Genomic DNA, 23,477 nt, shown 5'->3' with positions numbered 1-23,477 from the left:
GCTTTTGTTAGTGGGGACAGAACCTCAGATTTGTATTTTTACTTTTTGGGAGGGCGGATGCTTCCCTGCCCCTCTTGGCTATGCCTGGGGGGGGGGGGGCACAGGAAGGAAGCAAGGTCGAAAGGGGGCCATGGTCAGAAAAAGGTTGGGAAACACTGATTTAGTCCAACCCCCTGTAATGCAGGAATATTTTTGCCCAAATAAGGGGACTCAAACCTACGGTCCTGAGATTAAGAGACTGATGCTCTGCTGGCTGAGCCATCCAGTCTGCATTTTGATGCTCCTTGTTTTTCCACCTCCCAGAAAAGAAGGTTGTGAATTGTATTTCTGTCCAATAATAATCAACAACTGAGCCGGTGGCTTTTAAAACCAAGCTTTGTGTACGTTTCATCTCGAAGCTTAAAATAAGCATGGTGTGTTGCAACGCACAAATAAAAGGTATAAAAGGGAAGCTTTAAAGAACAAGTCAAGGGTTGCGGTGGAGAGTGGCATCGTAAGCATAACGGCATTGTCGCCGTATCACATGCTATGCTCTTCGCTGCCCTTACCTTTTGCAGGGTCAGTTTGTGACTACAAAGATTAGGCTGTTGGCTTTGTGCTTTCATCAACTTCAATAATGGATTTGTAGGGCTGCGATTCTTTTGTGCGCTGCTTGTAGATGATGTCGGCAGCAGATAGAATACAAAGAAAACTTTGTAAGACGAACTTCCGTGACATCCCCCGACTTAGTTAAAATCTCAGGGAAGAGTAAGGCTGAGTGAGCCTTCTTCAAGCTGTCACTGTGACAAAGAAAGAACAGCAGCTTTTGTTGTCCGTTGCTCAAAACAATCGCTCCATTGTGATTACCAGCTTGTTACCCTGATGTGCAGCGCTTGGATTCCAAATAACAAGCACTAACCGATGGGACGTTTGCAGATGGAAATGCGGCTGGCAAGCAGGTATCCGCGATGACCTTGATGTGAAAAGCAACGACTGTGGGGCAGCAGCCAGGAAAGAAATGAAAGTCATGGCATGCCATTGAAGTTTCTCTTCCTGGTCTTTTTTCACATATGAGATCAAGTATGGAAGGTAGAAAGTTGGTTCCCCTATCTCATTGTTGGATTGTGTGCAAAACTATTATGCTCAGATTTGTTTGTTGTTCTTGTTTAGTCGTTTAGTCGTGTCCGACTCTTCGTGACCCCATGGACCAGAGCATGCCAGGCACTCCTGTCTTCCACTGCCTCCCGCACTTTGGTCAAACTCATGCTGGTAGCTTCGAGAACACTATCCAACCATCTCGTCCTCTGCCGTCCCCTTCTCCTTGTGCCCTCAATCTTTCCCAACATCAGCGTCTTTTCCAGGGAGTCTTCTCTTCTCATGAGGTGGCCAAAGTATTGGAGCCTCACCTTCATGATCTGTCCTTCCAGTGAGCACTCAGAGCTGATTTCCTTCAGAATGGAGAGGTTTGATCTTCTTGCAGTCCATGGGACTCTCAAGCACCATAATTCAAAAGCATCAATTCTTCAGCAACCAGCCTTCTGTATGGTCCAGCTCTCACTTGTTTGCTTAAACAGGGCCATTGGTGTACTTGGCACTTTGCAGAGTTGCATAAGCTTTTTTTAAAAAGCTCCCGACACAGGTGAACACAAAATTAGATTCCATAAGAAACGGAGAAAATAGGTAGAAAGAAAACAAAGGTAACAGTAATGGGGGAGGGGAGTGAATGAATGTGGTTGCTTATTCTTTGTTTCCTCAGAAGTGAGAACAAAGGGCTTCATGGAGAAGGTGATTGGGAGACAGAAAGTGAGAGAGTGTTGAACTGTGGACACATTTCACAAAGAAGTTAGAATCATAGAGTTGGAAGAGACCACAAGGGCCATCGAGTCCAACCCCCTGCCAAGCAGGAAACACCATCAGAGCACTCCTGACATATGGTTGTCAAGCCTCTGCTTAAAGACCTCCAAAGAGGGAGACTCCACCACACTCCTTGGCAGCAAATTCCACTGTCGAACAGCTCTTACTGTCAGGAAGTTCTTCCTAATGTTTAGGTGGAATCTTCTTTCTTGTAGTTTGGATCCATTGCTCCGTGTCCGCTTCTCTGGAGCAGCAGAAAACAACCTTTCTCCCTCCTCTATGTGACATCCTTTTATATATTTTATATATTTTATATATTTGAAGTTCTGGGATTTAAATCTGCCTCCGCTTCTCCATGGCATCAGGAGAGCTGCCTCCTCTGCTCTTGTGTCTTGGAGCCTAACAACTTCCACCGCATGGAGCTGCCAGACGTTGCAGGGGATGCTTGCGGGGCTGACTTGCTTGCTGTCCTAATGGCTGCAGCTTTCAGGGAAGAGAAAGACCGGGAAAGTGTTGCTGCTCTCCTTGCCTCCCTCTCTGTCCTTCCCATGCTGCTGCACCATCAAACTGCTGCAAACACTTGTGTGGGGAAAGCCCACCCCCCTCCACAAACTCCCAGGAAAGAGTGGATATCGCTATAGCCCTGCACTTGGGATTATTTGGCGTTCCAGTGTGGGATGTCAGTTGACATGTGGATAATGTGGTCTTTCTGCTGGTTGGCATGGAAATCTACTCTTTCTGTAACTAACTCTGATCCTGGGCATACTCTCCGCTTATCAAGAGCATTGGACAATGTATAAAGAAGTACTATATTTGACTGTCCCTCAGTTTGGGGACTCCTTCTCTTCCTCCAGCGCGCCATCAAATTCTGGACCAGAGTACATTGTGAAAGTGGCTTTTTGTTTAAGCAAACATTTTCTGTTAATTTCAACTAAGTTCCACCCAATTAATGGAGCTACCAATTGAGTTTTCTCTTAGTTTCACCAACCGTGGATACATCCCTCAGAGGCTGAGAATAAGAAGCACCGGATACTTTAGCTGCCTTCTCATCTGACTGCTTTACATTATCTTCAAACGAAAGCTTTAAAAAGCAATATCAATAATCATTCTGTTTTACAAATCTTCTGATACTGCAGGAAACCTTCTGCGTTAGGGTGAGCTATAAATTTTGACAAATAAAAGGATAAAACAGGTGTGGACGGCATTTTGTCCTTGATGCGGGCAAGATTATCATTCCGTACTTGTTAAAAATAACCAACTGGCCACGATGGCTCTCCTCTGCCACCACAATGGGAGACAATACGCTTCTGAAGACAAGTTGTTGATGCCGGCAAAGGGGAGAATTGTGCTGTTTGCAAGCTTTCCAAGGGCATTTGTTAGGCCACTGTGAGAAAAGGATGCTGGACTAAGTAGGCTATTCTTATGTTTTCAAGTCTTGAGTGCCCCACCTCCCATTTCCCCTACTGCTCATGAGGTATAAGCTTTCTCTGTGTTATTTCTGAAATGAAGGGAAGACTTCAGCTTCTTCTGCACAACGCCCCTCCCCACCCCGCCAGCAATCTTAAAATTAAGAAATTCTGTCATGTACTTTCCTTGTGCCTCTTCAGTAACCATGACTCACCTTAATACCACAGTTTGACATTAGAAGCCTCTCCAGAGAGGAAGAAAATCATTGAGAAATGAGCTGGATAAAGGTTATTAAACCAACACTTAAAATTCCAGTCCTGCACGTTTTACTTTACCCCCTAATTAAATGCCAAGAACAGCAATGTGGAATTTTTTAGTATACACACATGCTGAGTACACCTTTATCAGAAGGGGAAGCTCTGGCAGGGAATTCTAATTATATTCCCACCAGACAAGACTCCTTGATTATGGCTGTGGAGTGCTGCTTCCTTTCCCTACCCCCTCCCCACAAAAAAGTGGGGAAGGGGCAGCCCTGAATACTGGGGAAGTGGATTACCAAGCAGAATGTACGTGGCTTCCTTCCCGTAACTGAGACCTCTGGGTATAGGGCGGTATATAAATTCTAATAATAATAATAATAATAATAATAATAATAATAATAATAATAACCGACTCCGGTTTTGCTGCGGTTGGCTGTGAGAATGAGACCTGGCGCCGAGGAGTCGTCCTGCAAAATTTCAGTGGGGCCGATTCTTTGAAGTGGAGGCTAATTGTTTAAATAAGGTATTACGACTGGAGTTAATAATATGTGCATATATCAGTGCTTATAAAACTTTCATTTACAATCCCCCAGGACTCTTTCGGAGCGCTAACTTAAATCTCATTTTAACGTATGTGTGGAGGAGCTTATCAGCTTTCCAATTACTCTGCATCCTCTGGATTGCAATAAATAACACGGGGAACTGGAGGCAACAAATTGTGTTGCTTCCACTTTTGGCACTAACAAGCCATGTCAAGGGTGTGTGTGTGAGAGAGAGAGAGCGAGAGAGCGAGAGAGAGAAGTGGTGGGAGGCAGGGAGGGAGGGAGAAACAGAGTTAATATTTAATCAGAGGAGTTTAATATATGTAGTGGTCTTATTCCTAGTCAGTCAGCTTGGATCGTAGCCTTAGTCACATTTAGAAAGGCAGGACATAACTGATGGAAGCCAAAAAGGTGATACAAGCCAGAGAGGTGCTGAATCAGGGTGAGTGAGGAAAGTCTCTTCCCTCACATTCAGAATACTGCTTTCAGTTTCCATGCTAGTGGGCTTTTCCTCCAGTGGCAAATTAAACACATTCTTTTTAGAAGTGCGAAACAGGTTCTTCCCCACCCTGCTTCCTCTCTTTTTCCTTCTGGTCTCTCTCTCTCTCTGTGTCAACTTTCTATAATATTGTATTAAATGCTTTTTTAATTCTCTAGGGCAACGAACAGGTGATTCAACTTAGCAGCTGCACAGGTGCTGTTTTAATGCTTAGTGCTTACTGGAAATATTCCAAATAACAAAAGCTCTTTAAAAAGGCTTGAGGATCTTAGAAGGGGGCTGTAAAATCATGCTGGGACTTAGGCTAAACGGTTCTCCCTTGTGACCCTCCTCTCAGCTTTTACCGATGTGGGAAGCTTATCTTGAAATATTCAAGGGCTGCGTTGCTTAAATCAAGGTCACTAGTATTTATATTCTACGGTAATTGTATAGTTAGAAGGAAATAATTACCTTCTAAAGTACAAACATAGGTTATTGGTATACTGCCATATGAATGTCATCTAACCATATTTGGAATCGGCTATAAAGAACGGAGCTCTCCCTGGCCTCCTCCCTATCCCGGGAGTGTTGGCTGGCATGGAGATTAATTCAGTCTGTGTGTTGCCACTATACACTGATGAAAGGCCATTATTTCACCCAAATAATCTGGAAGTTTTAGTTTACCCCCCACAGCTGTAGATCTTGGCACCCTTAAGAAGCTAGCGTTCCGAGGATTCTTTTGCGGGGGGTGCTTCAGATATATGGTGTGTACCCAACTTTTTAAATCGAGGATAGTCATATTGTGATATATGGCATCCAAGGTATAATTGTCATGGGCCAAGGGTCAGCTTCACCTGCTGAACAGCAGCCTGAAGGGGGAGAAGACGAAGTGGCTCCACCTGCAGCTGATTACTGATTAGCTAATAATAATGATAATGATAATAATAATATTTATACCCCACCCATCTGGCTGGGTTTCCTCAGCCACTCTGGGCTGTTCCCAACAGAATACAGTGGTACCTCTGGTTAAGAACTTAATTCATTCTGGAGGTCCGTTCTTAACCTGGAACTGTTCTTAACCTGAGGTACCACTTTAGCTAATGGGGCTTCCCGCTGCCGCCGCGCCGCCGCCACACGATTTCTGTTCTCATCCTAAAGCAAAGTTCTTAACCCGAGTTACTACTTCCGGGTTAGTGGAGTCTGTAACCTGAAGCGTCTGTAACCCGAGGTACCAATGTATTCAAAATACAATCAAACATCAAACATTAAAAACTTCCCCAAACGCGGCTACCTTCAGATGTCTTTCTAAAAGTCAGATATATGCTTATTTCCTTGACATCTGATGGGAGGGTGTTCCACAGGGCGGGCGCCACTACTGAGAAGGCCCTCTTCTCACAGTGAGGGGACTGCCAGAAAGCCCTCGGAGCTGGACCTCAGTGTCTGAAAGATGGGGGTGGAGACGCTCCTTCAGGTATACTGGGTCAAAGTCACAAAGCCTTTATGGGTGCTGGTTTGGTGACCCCTGATCCGGTGAGTTTTAGACTGAAGTTAGATTTGAAGTGGGGATTTGCTTTCTCATCTGTGCCAACTTTTTTGAGTCTTCTTTTGAAGGTTGCATATTTTTGTCACTGCCAAGTAGTACAACCTGTCTTCATGTAGCCAACAATTGGGAGCATGTGTGATTTAAACCACGCTTTAACCCCAGGCTTTCTAATTGGCAAAATTAAGCACTGCATTGCAGGAAAGAAATGAATCTATATCAAAAGGGTCCTCCCCCATTTCCGTGGAAGCTTTGAGCTTGCCTCTAGCATTGACATCTATGTATTAAGTAGCCATAGCTAAGTGAACAGCTGTGTCTCGGGTAAATGTCACCATATTAAATTGTCATTTTTTTTTAAAAAAAGTTTGAAATGAATAGAACTTAATGTACCATATTTCCCATTGCTAATAATTCAAATTGACTGCTTTTCTAGTTTGCAGCCAGTAATAACTTCAGCAGAATTCTGCATCCAGTTTCAAATCATGTTTTTCGATCTTTTGCCTTTCTTTTAGGGTTGGCTTATTCAGAGCCAGACTAATAGGGCAATACAATAGAGCAAAGTTTCCCAAATTTAGGTTTACTGCTGTTTTGGACTACAGTTCCTATCATCCCTGACAACTGGAATGATGGGAGTTGTGGTAGTTCGAAAACAGCTGGTGAGCCAAGTCTGGGAAACCTTGCATAGAGCAACAATATAGGGATCCCACCATTTTAGCTACCTGCTCCTGAATTAATTTTTTTCTCTCCAAAGGAGGGTCAGCTAAGTTTCTTAACAGTTGATTAGATTCTTTGCCATTAAACTAACCTAAGTTAAAACGATTATTTTGTACTGCTTGTAAATCCTGTCTGCTGTAGAGTCTAGTTCTTTTGTTTTAATTCTTACGCTGTGTATGCAACATAGCTTTAAAACCCATTCCGTCCGCAAGAATTCTGGGAATGGATGGGGAAGGACTCGATGTTATGGTCTTCTGATCAGTCTGCCTGCAAAAACATTTCAGCTTGCTATACAGAATGGTCTCCTCTTTCCTCTCCCAGTGGACTGTTATTTCACCATAGGACTTATTAGGTGAATACCCTGCCTTAGTATGGGTAACGTAGTGGAGACAAAGAGCAGTTGACTTTTCAATTCTTTGAAACTTGTGAAAGTAAGGTAAGGTAAAGGTAAAGGACCCCTGGACAGTTAAGTCCAGTCAGAGGTGATTATGGGTGAGGCGCTCATCTCACTTTTCAGGCCGAGGGAGCTGGCGTTTGTCCACAGACAGCTTTCCGGGTCATGTGGCCAGCAGGACTAAACCGCTTCTGGTGCAACAGGACATCGGGACGAGTGCCAGAGCACACAAAAACACCGTTTACCTTCCCGTCACAGCAGTACCTATTTATCTACTTGTACTGGCGTGCTTTCGAACTGCTAGGTTGGCAGAAGCTGGGACAGAGCAACGGGAGCTCACCCTGTCGTGCGGATTCGAACCACTGACCTTCCGATCGGCAAGCCCAAGAGGCTCAGTGGTTTAGACCACAGCGCCACCCGTGTCCCTTCCTTGTGAGAGTATAACTAATGTGGAATGGAGTTGTCTTGTCCAGGGTGTTCAGTAAGCTTCTTAAATTGCCCTGGCTGCATTACACTTATTTAAAAAGAGATACCATCTCAAAATGTGATGCTGTGTTTGAACATCATAATTGGTAGAAGTGGTGAGTGTAAAAAATGTGTAGGCTACACAATCTTGTAGAAACCTAAGGTGTGTGTTCTTGATGTTTGATTCTGAATTACTTAATTGTTTGATTAACAAGGAATGAGTTTTACATACGATTGCCACTATTGTATCCAATACAGTTTAACTTAGCTTTCAGTTAAACCCCTTCTGTTAAGCAGGCGTACGTTCACTGGGAACTAGACAAATAACAGTGTTTAAAATTATAAGACTTTGAAGACATGCATTTTATTCTTAGATCTCCTCAGTTTTGCATCTGGTAACAGGGAAATGTGTCAAGTTTCATTTCTGTTGTAGGTTATTACATCAGATTTATGTTTTCGTTTGGCGAATGCATGATCTTAAAGAAAATAAAATTGGTTTCATTTTAAGCTTACAAAAGCATTTTTAGCGTGCATTAATTCTTGAGCAGAATGAGTGAGTTAGTGATTCCCTCTTTTCTTTTCAGTGTCCTGGAATGTTAACTCCTTGGAATGAATAAGGTGAGCAATCATTTTACTTGGATTGTAGCAGCAGACATTCGGAACGGATTCTTAGGAAGTGGTAGCCAAGACCCTTTTGTTTGTGCACATCAAGTGCTTTTGGGCATGGGAGTTTTCCAATCCCCTTTTCTAAGCCCTTACTGGGATGCTGTACCCAAACGTCTGCAAGCCACAGGAGCAGCTTTATGGGGAAGGAGGAAGAAGGTGGCTGAAAAGTGGTCCTTTGGATCCTAGCTATTGTGTGGTCTCATTTGGATGCCAATGTAAAAATATTGTTACAGGATTAGGTAGGTTGGAGTGGGTAGCCTAGAGGATATATTTGGGTCTTCTCCAAGCTTATCATTGGCGCCTATTACATTTCTGAGCACAATTCAAAGCCCTAAACTGCCTCGGCCCAGTACACCTGAAGGAGCATCTCCATCCCCATCGCTCAGCCCGGACACTGAGGTCCAGCGCTGATGGCCTTCTGGCAGTTCCCTCACTGCGAGAAATGAGGTTGCAGGTAACCAGGCAGAGGGCCTTCTCGGTAGTGGCGCCTGCCCTGTGGAACGCCCTCCCATCAGATGGAAATAAACAACTATATGACTTTTAGAAGACATTTGAAGGCAGCCCTGTTTAGGGAAGTTTTTAATGTTTGATGTTTTATTGTGTTTTTAATATTCTTTTGGGAATCACCCAGAGTGGCTGGGGCAGGGTATAAATAAATTATTATTATTATTATTATTATTATTATTAGTTTGTGTTTATAAGATGGGATTCTGTAGAGACTTCTTATGTGGTCAAGCCATGTCAACCAATGATTCAATCAAAGTATTTCTTTGATTGAGTAAGAAGAAGAAGAAGAGTTTGGATTTGATATCCCATTTTATCACTACCTGAAGGAGTCTCCAAGCGGCTAACATTCTCCTTTCCCTCCCCCCCCCACAATAAACACTCTGTGAGGTGAGTAGGGCTGAGAGACTTCAGAGAAGTGTAACTAGCCCAAGGTCACCTAGCAGATGCATGTGGAGGAGCAGAAACGCGAACCCAGTTCCTCAGATTATTAGTCTACCGCTCTTAACCACAACACCACAGTGGTGACTGATACAGGTGACTGGTTATCACAGAAGATACTAACTGGAGATGTTTCCATAAGATGGGCTTAAGTAGGCAGGTCTCCCCCCACCATCTCCTGCCTAGAGGGGATGTCGCTGGTGAGCGTGGGAGGGTGTCTGTGTATTAATATTGTTCCATGTACGAAATTTCAGGGACGTCACCAACTGGGTTTTGCTTTCCTTTGAAAGAGAAATCGCTGGAGACTTAGGGCATTTTAAAATATTTGGCTTATTTATAAATAGGGCCAAGCAACAGGTACACTCTTACCAGATTGCAAACCTACTGCCTCACAACAGCTTAGAAATCCAAGGTGAGGTGCCTGCTCTGGACATCTAATATGCATGTTCATTGATAAGGTTGGTGTGCATGAGATACAGGGCCTTCTTGCTAGTGGCCCCATGTTTATGGAACTCCTTTCCAAATGACTTGTGTTTGGGCCTCCCTTATATATTGGCTTTTAAGAGCACCTTGAAAGCCTTTACTCTTGCCTTTCCTAAAGAGTGTTAATGCCTTATGTGATTCACAGCAGTTTTCTCTTGGCAATTGTACAGCTATCCAATCTACGTAATGTAACTTGTATCTTCCTTTCTATGCATGTTGTTTTGTGAGGGCGTGGCTCTGCAGAAGGCTTACAAACACATTTTATAAATAAGAAAGAAATATGTTAAAAGAGTGAATGTAATGGCTGCAGGCAGAGATATGAGGAGGGCAAAATGCCTAGTATGCTGTACAGTGGTACCTCGGGTTAAGTACTTAATTCATTCAAGAGGTCCGTTCTTAACTTGAAACTGTTCTTAACCCGAAGCACCATTTTAGCTAATGGGGCCTCCTGCTGCCGCCGCGCCACCGGAGCACGATTTCTGTTCTCATCCTGAAGCAAAGTTCTTAATCCGAGGTACTATTTCTGGGTTAGTGAAGTCTGTAACCTGAAGCGTTATGTAACCCGAGGTACCACTGTATGCTATACTCCTTGTGGGAAAGGGCTTAGATGCTTAACTAATAATCCAGTTGATAGGAGGTTATATTAGTATGTAGAAAATGTCAGTGAGCATGTAGATCACTTCACCTAAGAGATGATTTAGCATAAAATATTGATCTCTGATATTTCCTGATCTGCAGAGCTTTTCCAAAATGGCTTATATCATAGGTCTTCCGGACTTCCCCTTAGGAGATCCAATTCACTGACAGTCTTCACATTCAGAGACTTATACTGATATTGCATCCCTGACCCTGCTAAATGGACCACTATAATGATGCTCCCATTGCTTTTTCTCAGATACCACTGTTGCCCTCCAGTAATTTCCATCAACCACAGCTGGACAGGCTAGTGCAGCCATTTTGATATAATGCAGGCCTTACTGGAAATTGCAACTATGTGTCAACATCACAAAACAATGAATTCTTGGAAAAGAAACCCCATACCCTTCAACTGTTGTGTATGGAGATAATTGCAGCCTGGATTGATTGTGGTCTAATGGGAAAATACAGTATTTGAGCTCAATAGGAACAGAGTGAAATTATATGTTAACCACACTAGTCAGACTTAAAAAACAAAAAACAGCAACCTTTGAAACAATAACTGGAAAATAGTTAAGGAAACTATGTACCAAGTGCAAATGATCACCATAAGAACATAAGGAGAGCTCTGCTGGAGAAAGCCAAAACTTAATTTAGTCCGGTATTCTGTTGTCATAGTGCCTGACGGCATGAATATGCCCTGGGTTTTATTTATTTCTATATTGGACTTACAACCTCTCCCTCCTAAAGATGGGTAATGGTAAACTAATTAATCTCCCGTATCCGTCAACATTGGAAGTCAGTTTGCTATGATATACGTAAAAAAAGAAGAAGTGTATCTCCGCAGCAGCAAAATAAACCAGCTGCAGCTGAACAGAAAACACTGGATGAAAGTGTGAATTAATCTCAAAATGGATTGAGGCACGTTTGCACAGTCCTACTGTCTGCGCACCCTCGCAGACTTGATTTGGTGCGAAGGTGGCGTATTTATCCTGTGTCTATCTTAAAGGTCATCTTAGAACATGGAGGTGATGAGATGATCTCTCAGGGATTCTGTATATAGCAGAATGAAGCTGTACGGATTTTTAAAAACAATTATTCAAAATCATTGTGTTCCTTGAGGGCTGGCTGCTTGGTGGAAAGCCATCCATCCTGTTTATGGCAACAAAATAAAAGGTTAATTGCATTTATTCAAATGTGCGTACAATTTTAGCAGACTTAGAAATCTGCACTTCCGTTAGGAGAATTTGTTTGCAGGGTCTGTGCTGCCACCAGAACTGTTTTACATGTTTCATTTTTTAAAATGGGAATTGTATAAATAACAAATTAAATAATAAAAGTAATGGAAGTCCTGCTTCACTAACTTCTAAGAATTCTTTGAACAAACAAGCAAAGATGATTCAGTAGACAATGGTTATATGTGCATGCAACAATAAACTATGGTCTAGAAGAACCATGGTGAGCCACAAGATTGTGGGCTCCCTTTTCCTTCTCTTCATCTCAAACAGCTGGGAGGAAGAATTCAGAAGGTTTGCTTTCAGTTTTTAGCAAACTGTGGCTTCTTATTTTGTCTGAATTAGGTAATGCGGTTTAACTATGGCCATTGTTTGAAGGTGGCTGGCTTTGAAATTGGCCATTGTTAGTGTTAAACCACAATCTGAATGTTCAGACAAAACAGGGAACCGAAAGGGAAAACTTCCAACATTGACCTAGCAATGTGAGAGGAGAGAGGAGGGAGAATTTGAGCTGAATAAAGCAAGGCTACTTGTTTAATGGGAACACAGCCATTGCATATTTATTTATTTAATCCATTTATATGCTGCTTAATGACAGAAGTTTCTGAGCAGTGTGCATCAAAACTAAAAAGCAAACAATGGTTAAGATTTTGGATTTTCAGAATGCTGCATGCAAATTAAATCACCTAAGTCTGTGGAATAAACTTAGCAGTCATATGATAAGAGAACAGATTCTCTTTAGGATTAGTCAGTGGTTTAATTCCCCCCCCACCAAACCAGAAGCATTCCTATTGGGGATTGTGGGAAATGAGATTCCAAAAGATTTAAAGAAAGTATTCATGTACGCCAACACCACTGTGATTGCGCAGAACTGGAAAAGGGAATGTTTACTGACCAAAAAAGATTGGTTGACCAAATGAATGGAGTACGCAGAGATGGACAAGTTGACTGGGCAGATAAGCGATCAAACAAAACAAATTTAAAAAAGATTGGAACATATTCAAACAATATTTGAAAGACTGTTATGGGGACATTGAAATTTTGACTGGTTTGGAATAACTTCTGTAAGAAAAAAATACTAAAATATACTGGAAAAACAGGAAAAGTTTTAACGCTCATGGACATGTTAAGAGAGGCATTCAAATAAGTAAAACTTAGGACCCAACTAAGAAGGGGAGGGAAGTCAAGTATAAAAGGCGTATGAATGAATCAAGCGATTAAGAACAAATTTTTGTTTTTGTTTTCTTTATTATTATTTTGAAAGACATGTTTAGCCATAGGAGAACTGAGATGTTATAATGTGATTCTATGAATGTAAATTAAAAGAAACCAATACTGTAAAGATGATTTGCAAAAAAGAAAAAGAAAAAAAAAGTCAGTGGTTTAACCAAAGGAGAGGTAGAAATGAATAGATACTTTCGCCTGTGCAGTAAAGGTTACTAATAGGCTTCCCCATTATCTATACAGGTCTGGTGCTGATTCTTTTGTGCCCTGCTTGTAAAATTACAAAGGCATCAATCTGGCTGCAGCTGCAAACAGAAAATCTTAGAATCTGAGATGTCCCTTTGATCTTACGTTCCTAAGGCTTCCAGGAATGCTAAAAATACGGTGTTAAGACAGATTTAGAGATGGCTTGTGAAAAGGGAGAGATGCTACCTGTAATTAAAGAGTATAGATTTAATAATTGAAGATTCATTACCTTAATCTCCCAGGCTTTGATTATGCTACACTTTATTTACTGGTTTTTGGTTAAGTCATTGATTTCTTTAGAGATCTCAATAAATTTTAGTAGGTAAGCAGACCCAGGTCTGACATTACTCATTTGGCACAACATGGGACTTTCCTCGCTGTGTTATTTTGAAGGGTGGCATACGTAGTACCCATAAATATATATATATATCTGTGATTTAAAATGAGATTATCTTAGGGGGGAATGAATACTTTCTCTCCATTTCAAACATCTCAAGTTAGTTAATTTAAGATTGTGCAGATTTCTAAGCAGGGTCAATTGATAACAGAATTGATCTTCACCGTAAATTATAACATACAGGTGTGTTTTTTTTAAAAAAAAATTCTGGAAGCAATAGCAAGGAGAGGGGGAGGGGAAATCTTGATCTAAATCAATACTTTAATTTAGCTGTGACCCTGAATATAGTTATATGCCAGTTCATAATTTTCTAATGATTAGAATTCTGTTCCTCAGCATCCTAGTAGTTTATTCCCTTCTCCCCTGAGGTTTCCCTGTATCGAGTTGTTACTTTATAGCTAGGTTACGTTTGGGATCCATTCTAATTTGTTCACAGTGCACACAGATGGAACTAAAATATCCATTCATCACCTTGGGGGTTTCCTTCCCTTATGCTCATGGCATGACAGTAAGGCATAGCTTTGACCTGAGTGCTAATAGTGCCATGGTCCTCCCCATGGCATTTCCCATCCTAATTCAGCTATAGGCCTCTGTGATATGTAGCTGGTTTGGTTTTTGTGGTTCCAGGTGACCATCTACTGTACCACGGTCCATGTGGATACATCTGTTAGAATTCCTGCTCCACGATTGCAGTCATGGGATTGTTGTCTTTCACATGATGGTATATGTTTTGACTCCACAGAGTGGGAAGTACTGGAGCTCTTTGCTCTCCTACTTTTAAGGCTCATAGGGTTCTGGGAAATGGAGGGTCTCGAATACTTTCTGATGACAACATGTCAGCCAGCTGTTCTGGCTCTCCCACGATTTCCTAACTTTTCACCTTACCTGCCTCTGACCTGTGACCTCCCTCAAACCCGTTGCTGACAACCATATGTCAGGAGTGCTCTGATGGTGTTTCCTGCTTGGCAGGGGGTTGGACTCGATGGCCCTTGTGGTCTCTTCCAACTCTATGATTCTATGACTTCTATTCTATGACTTCTATATTGTCTTCCTCTTCCTCCTCCCTGAAAGTGTCAGGATGGGGTGGCAGTCTCCACCATTCCTCCTCCGCCCTGACATCTGCGTTTGTTCATCCCAGCCTTAGCTTGGGAGCCAGGCTGCAACTGGGACAAGTGAAGCAAAGATTGCCCGTGTTTGTCCCAGCCACTTTCTGGTTCCTGGGCTGCCAGGAAGAGTCTGGGACACATGGACGGTGCCCGGTGGTGGAAGGGGGTGGCAGCCGTATCAATATGGGGGAGGGGCAATGCCCCCTGCCAAAAACCTTGGGGGAGCTGAAACTCCCGTCACCCCATAAACCTGGCGCCGCTGGACTATATTCCAGCATGTAAAGGTTTTTATGACTACAGTGGATGTTCGCGTTGTGAACGTGATCCGTGCGGGATGCACGTTCGCAACCCTCAGCGGCACGTCTGTGCATGCGCAGGTTGCGATTCTGCACTTCTGCGCATGCGCAAAGGGTGATTTAGCACTTCTGCACATGCACGACTGCTGAAACCCGGAAGTAACCCATTACGGTACTTCCAGGTTTCGGCTGGTCCGTAACCCGAAAAAATGCAACCTGTAGCGTCTGTAACCCAAGGTATGACTGTATATGCTTGGAAATGATACTTACCCACCTCAGGAATATTTACCAACCTACTCTGTATTTCCAATACAAATTTGTAAGTTCAGTCAGTGTCCTGTAAATGGAGGACACGTGCAAACCCACTAAATCAAATGGCAGATTTTGCTTGCTTGTATAGATTTGCTGCAGCTGCGACCATGTTTGAATGTCAGCGCAGTTGAATAAGTTCATGTCCTTATAGGAGTGACACAGATTAATTCTGCTCCCTGTGAAGAAACGGTCTCTCTTGCCTTGCTACAGCTGTGAGCTGTTCCATGCTCTTGTGAGAAATGTGAGCTTAAACCCTGTCACTACTGTAGTAGTTTTAATTAATTCAACCTCCAAACGAATAATTTCCTGGTACCATTTCCCCCTCTCTGGTCTGCAGATTAATTAGTTAATGTCAAATTAGTTAGTTAATGCAACTGCTGATGAAAAGCTCTCTCTCCAGCTGATGTGGGTGACCGTTGAACTCATCCTTGCAAGTGCTAGGGAGGTGAGAGGTCAAATTCCTAGCATGGAGGAAATGTACCAAATTTATATGCCCTTGGAGGTATTCTGAATAATGTAATGTTGTTTTTCTTAAAATGTAATCCTCCAGTTCTTGGTGAAGCAACCCATAACAGCAGTCAACCAACAGGGATGAGGCTGAAACACAACTGCTTTTCAAAATTCATGCACCTCTGAATTTGTCAATGCCAGCCAAAAAATGTGTGCAGACATTAGGAGAAAATGTGCATACACAGTGGATGTAAATAAAAATAGCACATAAAATGCATTATATGGGGGGGGGGGACTGTAAAAAAAAAAAGTACCTTAGGCACAACTGTTTTAAAAAATGTGTATATTAGCCAAAATGCGCATGAAAATAAAAACAGATTTTTGTTTATTCTTTCTCTCTCTGGATGCAAACTGATACAGAAATAAGTTGAATTGCAGATTGGAAAAAGTCCATCATTCTTTTCCTTGCCTGGGCAGTGGTGGAGTACAAAAGCCCCCGGCATTTGCATTTACCCACGTATTCCCAGTAAACAGACACTTTCCACCACATCCTGCTATCTCACCCTGGAAAAACCAGTTTCCATCCCACAATGGTAATGTAAGGCCTGGTCTAAAGTTGCAGCAAAATGAGTTGGCAAGAATCCTGAAGGGGTTAAAGTGGACAGTACCATTTCAAACTGCGGGTAGGGACACCAGCTTTTAGAATGCTTTCCCATGTTACCCCCCCCAAACTATCCGCAATATTTATTTATTTATTTATTTATTTAAAAATCCAAAAACCCATATATAACACTCCCCCTGCAAACTGAAGTGGATCAGTCCATTCTTCTGCTTCCGATCTCTACCATACTTTGCTGCTCAGGAGCTGAGAACAAACCTCTTAACTCTGTGCTGGATCCATAGAATATCATGGTCAGCCTTGTAGCAATATGATTAGGTGTGGGCAGGGAGGCAGCTGCCCCCTAAAAAAATAAAAATAACTAACTGACCAGTCCCATCGCAGATAGTTCGGTTCTGCCTCCCACTAACATAAACCCTGGCTATGCCCATGTTATTGGGGTTGCATTGCATTAAAACTCATCAAGCCATTTTCAGGCTAACCCAGGGACTAACATAGCAGCTCTTAGAAAAACAGATGGGAGCTGTTTGTGGTGGTTTGCTGTATTTCTGTGTAGTCTTCTATTTTTGTTTAAATATGTAGCTGGAACGATAATGGCCTCTAAGCTAGACTTGGAACTGTTTTAATAATGCACCTTAAAGTGTGTTTGGAAGAGTGGGGTGTGCAGGAAAAATATTTTCCCTACTCAAACAAATAATGTATCCAGTTAGCAAATTAATGCCATTAGCTGAATTCTTGAGTAGTTAAATCAGTTCTTGACTATGGTGTAAAGATAAAATACGGTTGCCATCCACAAGCTTGTTCAGCACCTGTGTTTTATTCAGAAATGTGACTTAAACTGGATATATTATACATCTTCAAAAGTGCCTTTCACAGCGTGGTTATTGACTCCCAACTGGGAAGATGCAAAGTATATTTCACATTTTTAATGAGGCGTTTCCAATGACATTTCATTACTAGTTTCAAAAGTGATAAAACTTGGCATTGTGTTATCTGTCAAGATTCTCCTTAAATCGGTTTTCAGCACGGGGAGGGAGAGAGGGAAGAGTTCGGGAAGACACGTTTAGCTTTTCATGAAGGTATTCAGAAAGAGGGAAGCCAAAGCTTTTTATGTGACTGACTTAATGTGAAGTAAATGGAAATTGTTTAATACAAGCTACCAACTCTTTGGCAGCCAGGCATCAGATTTGGAATGGATAATAGCTTAACTTGACAAAAGAAGAAATGATTTCTCAGAAAAACAGAGCGTGTCTACAGTGTAATTAGACACATAGCAAGTCTACAGCATAATATTCAAAAACTAATATTTCTCTGACATGCTGCATTTTTAATTTATGAGGTTCTATTTTTACATAATGGATGACGATGCATAAACATACAAAGGTCAGGAAAAATGGCCTCCTTGGAGGCATTTTTCTCGAAAGGGAAGAGTGATTGAATTCACAGGGTTACTTTTAATTCTAGGTGGGATTCTCCCCCCCACCTTTTTTGGAGGCAAATAATATTTTAACATTTGAAAAGCATGAATTGGGAGGTGTTCAGCCTTCTCATCCAGAACTCCTATGCATCTCTGCCTAGCCTTGGGAAATGCTACAGGATCCCACCCACTGACCATTCAGACATTATCCCTGTTATGGGATGCCCTCAGAACTGTGCTGGGAAAATTGATCAGGCATAAGAAAGAGGTGCTAATATTCCTTCGAAGGCAAACCTAATTTCAGATTACTGTTTCTTTCACCCCATTCCTGAGAATGTTTGCCTAAGGTTCCCATGAAAGCATCATTCTCACGCACCATTATTAGAGAAATCTTACTCTGCCAAAAATATCTGTTGTGTGAATGGGTCCTCCCGCTCCCATCAGAGCCAGCTAGCATGGCCAATGGGAATTATCATCCAAGAACATCAGAAGGACCACAGTTTCCCACCCCTGTTCTGTAGGACAGGGCAAGTTGTTTCCAGATCTGAATGTATCCATGGGACTTGGGAGCAGGTTCTTAGGTGGGCAGCAATCAAGGTTGGAGACTATGCAGAGTTGGGGACTAACAGAGTCCCCTAGTTAGAGTCTTCATCCCAAAATTGGTAGTCTGAACTTCTGTTCGGTTTTAAATTTTATATTCTAATGTTTTAATTCTGCATTTCAATGTTTTAACTGTGTACAAGTACAAACTTCCGTGGGATCTCCTTGATGAGGGGTTGGCAAGCTACGGACTGCAGGCCAGATCCAGCCCAACTGCCCTCTGGATCTGGCTCACAAACAGTTCTGCAATCACCGCTTGGATCGGCTTGATCACCCTTTTTTTTTTCCAGGCACCATTTTTTTGCGATTTCCTCCCTGGACATGCTCTGAGGTTGCTCAGACTTCCGTGACGCTGGCCAGTCTGAAGCCTTAGCAACCCCAGGCCTCCCCTCCATTGGCTTGTTTGACGCAAGCTGGTGGCCAATGGCGACTCTTCCTGAGACTCGCTGCTCCAATCGGGGCTAGGTGCAGGGCAGGGCACCTTGTTGACGTCTAGCTCTGAGAAGGGAGGAGAAACGAAGGGGTGGGAAGAAGTGGGAGCAGAGAGCTTGCGAGGAGGAAGGAGGAGGAGGAGGAAGAGGAAGAGGACTCCTCTGTGCTGCTCGGCAGTGGCACATTAGCAACATGATCATGGACACCCCGGGGTAGGGGCCCTTCCCGGCAGGGTGGCTGCGGCCCTTCCGCACAAGCCAAGACCCAGCGCCGGTGGGGCACCCCCTCCCCAGTCCACCCCAGCTGGTGAGTGGACATATCTCAGCCACCCTGTCTCTGAGGGAAGGAGTGAGGAAAGGCGTGTGTGTGTGCGCATGCGTATTCATGCGCTCCAGCCCGCCACATGTTCTGAGGGACAGTGAACCAGCCCCCCGCAGAAAAGGTTTGCCGACCCCTGTCCTTGATAACAGGTGGTTTAAAAATCATACAAGTAGAAAACTCGTATAAATAAACAGCTTCCTCAAATGTGAAGGCACTGTATAGTTGAATGCAAACTGAATTTGAAATCTCTAAAGCTGAAAGACAGGATATAATTCTTTTCAATACATCAATAAGTAAGGCTATCCAAGCACCTGAGCAGGCATAATGCACTCCATCTTACGTTTACAGTCCCCTGCTGCTAATGCTACGCAGTTAGTAATTTTGTAGACCTCAGCCATTGTTGACAAGGTAGTCAGTCCTTTTTGCAGTCAGGTCACCCCTTTCCAGCGCCTGTGAAAGCTTGCAAGCTGATTCACTGAAAACTGTGGAGCTTGCCTTATTCTGCATATGTTGAAAATGCAGATGTTTCTCTGTTGTCTGCAGTCTCTGTTGTGAATTAATGTGCCATGTCCACTTTTTGAATGCTCTCTAGTTTCTCATTTCCAGGGCCTCAGCATTTGAGGCTGACCCACTATACCTTAATAAAAATATCCATTCATTTCTATTTATTATCAGTGCGTGCCTAGAGACAGCCTGATTCAGAGGAACTTGACATCTGGCTTGGAGTGGAAAGCTCATTTGTTTTCTCTAGTTTTCAACTGTTACTGGGTTCTGCAGTCTGTATTATTAAATTACAATTATTGCACTGTGTTTTGGCATGATAAAGTGCTCGGCGAGTAGAGATACTGAATATGAAATGTATTTTCTGTGCTGAGGCTGCCATGGACTGGTAGCTCTTTTTTAGTGACCAAACAATGGGCGCGCTGTTATTGAGCTCTCTTTCTCCTCATACTTTTAGGCAACATGCACCAAGGAATTAAAGACCTTTTTCATTCAGGAACCTGCTTCGACTTGGTATATACCGCATTTTTCGCTCTATAGGACGCACTTTTCCCCCTCCAAAAATGAAAGGGAAATGTGTGTGCGTCCTATGGAGCGAATGCAGGCTCCTTGGCTTCAGCGATAGCAACGCAAAGCCTCTGAAGTGCAGAGGGAGCGCTCCCTCTGCGCTCTGGAGGCTTCGTGTTGCTTTCGCTGAAGCCTGGAGAGCGAGAGGGGTCGGTGCGCACCGACTCCTCTCGCTCTCCAGGCTTCAGGGATAGCTGCCTGAAGCCTTTGGAGCACAGCGGGAACTTGCGCTGCGCTCCGAAGGCTTCGGGTTCCTTTTGCTGAAGCCAGGAGAGCAAGACTCTCCTGGCTTCAGTGGAGAGGGAGAGCTGCGCAGCGCCCCTTCAGCGAAGCGGGAGGAGAAATGGAAGGGACTCCGTTTCTCCTGCCGCTTCGCTGAAGGGGCGCTGAGCAGAGAGGGGGAGATTTTTTTTCTTGTTCTCCCCCTCTAAAACAAGGTGCATCCTATGGTCGGGTGTGTCCTATAGAGCGAAAAATACGGTATTTTTTTGTATAGCATCTATTGGAATCAGAGTTAAGGACCAGAAAAAAGGGGCATACATGCTGAGCCATATGCTGAGAGCTCTTCATATTTTTTTAATCTATAAATGATGCTTGTTCCTTTTTATAATTCCAAAACAAAGGTAAGCAGTGTTCTGGACACATAACTCTACTGGGATTTTGTTGCTGCGTTAATTTTTCCTACAGCCTATAGGAACATGGGCACACACCCTTTTGTTATGGTGAGTGGTCTTCAAACCCTGCAACAACCTGGGTCCAGAATACTTTAAGGGCCATCTGCCCCAAATGAGCTTGGAGGCCCTGTCTTCTGAATGGCTGGATTTGGCCATGGGAAAGTAGCTTGGATATTGACATTAGGGGCAGCTCTGTTACCATAATGCTGAATGGCACAGAATTCTAGACATATAGCCATCGTTGCATAATCACGCTTCGTTAGGAACCAAAGGCAACACTGGGTACCTGCACCAATGCCGTTTCATCTGCAAAACAATTGGATTAACAGGATTTCGCTCCTGTGCAGTAAGGAGAGTATGAAAGATATGAGTTCTCTGTTCAGCTTGAAGATCAAATGCTGCTGCGTTTTAATCAGGTTTCTGACATTTTCAGGCATTGCCTTCACTTCTGGGCCATCCATCAGTTCTTGTAAACAGGATCTTTTAATTCATTCTGTGTTTTTACACAGCTGTGCATCGCCAATGCGTCTTTATTACTTTTCTTATTTCTCTGTCAAAGAGGAAAAAAATGACATTTTCAAAGGGGGCTTTTTAGTAGCTTATAATTTAATAAGCACTGGCACCTGAGATGAAGATGAGTAAAGTTCTGCAGCGCATCCATTCATTGTTTCTTTCAAAGGTAATTGTTTCCCTTACTTGGTCCCCCCCTCCCAATCTTGCTTACTCTTAGAAATATACTGTAATTTTGCCAGGTGGCTGGGATTGCTTCCTCTCATCTGTCCCCCCCCCTTGCATTTCATGCTTAGTTTTGTCCATAAATTGCAAGCTTCTGCAGAGGCCATTGGCCTGTCTGTGTTCTCTGCATAGAAGAGGCTACTCACTGGGGTTGCTTATAAAAATAATGGATCTAGTTTGGGTTCACAGAATAGTGGAGAACAGCACGCACCCCAGGCCCTGTCCCTCTCTACCTCCCCCATCTGATGGAAACGAGAAAGGTGAGTCTTATGTACTCGTGAAGTGCTTCTCAGGAGCTTTAACAAAGGAAACCAATCTGGAGCCTTCTCCATTGTTTTGGCTCTTTGCTCTATATATTAATATGAAAGATGCTTCGCAGCTGCATTGTGCCTGCTCACACCATTTGTCTTTTCTGCTGTGTGTGAAACCTTAATCTGCTACGCTGCAGAACTTTTCTTACTGTTGATTTTTATCCTTGAAATAGCACCCTTTTTTTTTGCAGTTCAGAAACATTATTGCATTTTTTAAGGTTATGTTTGCACCTCCTTATCTATTCCACGGTTTGAAATTTTGCCTCACTGCAGTTAGCCGGCCTTCATATTTCGAAAGTGTATAACTTGCATTACCTACCTAAATATTGCTGGATATTCAACATCCCCTTCAGCCTGAAGATTTGATAAAGGGGAGCTGGTGGAAATTACCAAGGCTTCAAATTACTCACTAGAATGCCCAAGCCATAAGTTATCAGCCAGAAAGAAAGAAGGAAAGAAAGAAAGAAAGAAAAAGAAAGAAAGAAAGAAAGAAAGCTTGATAATCGCACAAAGAGTGCTAGGATCCTAGGACTGGATTTTTACTGGTTTGAACAAGCGTCCTGTTGTGGAAAAGGACAGCAGTGAGAAATTAGCGAACATCTTGGGAACTTGGAGGAATTTTCCCATCTGGATGTGGGCAAGAATGAAGTCTGGAAGCATCAGGGAACCTTTGCAGGAATAATTGAAGAAAGAGAGAGAGTAGGAACTGGTGTTCTGGGTTGGCAGCATCCAAGCTGAACACAGAGCAATGAAAGATTTATTGAAGCAGTCCTGCAGGTTTTGAGCTTGTTGACCTTAAAAAGACACTTACCTTTCTGCCATTGTTTTCCTCAGTAGAACAAGTCGTCAGGGAAAGACAAAGAAGGTCCACGGCAAGCCAAAGGCAGAGGGTAGGGCTTACTCAGGTAGACATGGCTCTTCAGCAATGTATGGTTGAAGTGCGTCAACAATGAACTGTTGACCAAAGTGTTACTAGTTTCTTCCTGCTGTCTTTGATAGGGCTTGGAAAGTGAAAATTAATTGGACAAGTTCCTTGCTTTCTGGATTTCATCAGTGTTAGTTTGGTCGTATGTGATATTTCTTGTTGGTTGGTCCAAAGCGATGTAAGCTTACTATCTGGCTCATAAGGAAACCTATTGAGACAGAGGGTTGTATCCAAGGGTAGTTAGAGGTGACCCCCTGAAATTTATGGACATGACTCAACTTAGGCCTGTTAATTTTAGTGGGTCTACTCTAATTGGATGGGGACGCGGGTGGCGCTGTGGGTAAAAGCCTCAGCGCCTAGGGCTTGCCGATCGAAAGGTCGGCGGTTTGAATCCCCGTGGCGGGGTGCGCTCCCGTTGTTCGGTCCCAGCGCCTGCCAACCTAGCAGTTCGAAAGCACTCCCGGGTGCAAGTAGATAAATAGGGACCGCTTACCAGCGGGAAGGTAAACGGCGTTTCCGTGTGCGGCTCTGGCTCGCCAGAGCAGCGATGTCACGCTGGCCACGTGACCCGGAAGTGTCTCCGGACAGCACTGGCCCCCGGCCTCTTTGAGTGAGATGGGCGCACAACCCTAGAGTCTGTCAAGACTGGCCCGTACGGGCAGGGGTACCTTTACCTTTACCTTACTCTAATTGGATACAGTCAATAAGTAGCTGGTTTCTGGGCAACTTTACCCACACAAAACTAT

General features: G+C 43.2%; 2 protein-coding genes across 5 annotated transcripts in view; one reads left to right on the top strand and one right to left on the bottom strand.

Annotated features, from left to right (window-relative positions):
- FHIT (fragile histidine triad diadenosine triphosphatase) overlaps nucleotides 1–23,477 on the top strand; it is a 1,035,351-nt gene that overhangs the window by 165,561 nt on the left and 846,313 nt on the right. For 2 of the 4 annotated variants that reach the window (XM_083426849.1, XM_083426854.1), the window contains exon 3: nucleotides 8,218–8,251. The exons of the other annotated variants lie outside the window; for them this stretch is intronic. The gene's annotated coding sequence lies outside the window, so the exon portion shown is untranslated. The remainder of the gene's footprint in view (nucleotides 1–8,217; nucleotides 8,252–23,477) is intronic. 4 annotated transcript variants of the gene reach the window in all.
- LOC310672864 (uncharacterized protein) overlaps nucleotides 1–23,477 on the bottom strand; it is a gene marked incomplete at its 3' end in the record, with an annotated part of 139,615 nt that overhangs the window by 80,076 nt on the left and 36,062 nt on the right. The gene's annotated exons all lie outside the window — the stretch shown is intronic.

The sequence above is a fragment of the Podarcis tiliguerta genome, assembly GCF_965153285.1.
Source record: "Podarcis tiliguerta genome assembly, chromosome: 2".
NCBI lineage: Eukaryota > Metazoa > Chordata > Lepidosauria > Squamata > Lacertidae > Podarcis > Podarcis tiliguerta.
The sequence above is the reverse complement of the archived record's forward strand: the minus strand, read 5'-3'. Positions and strand labels throughout refer to the sequence as shown.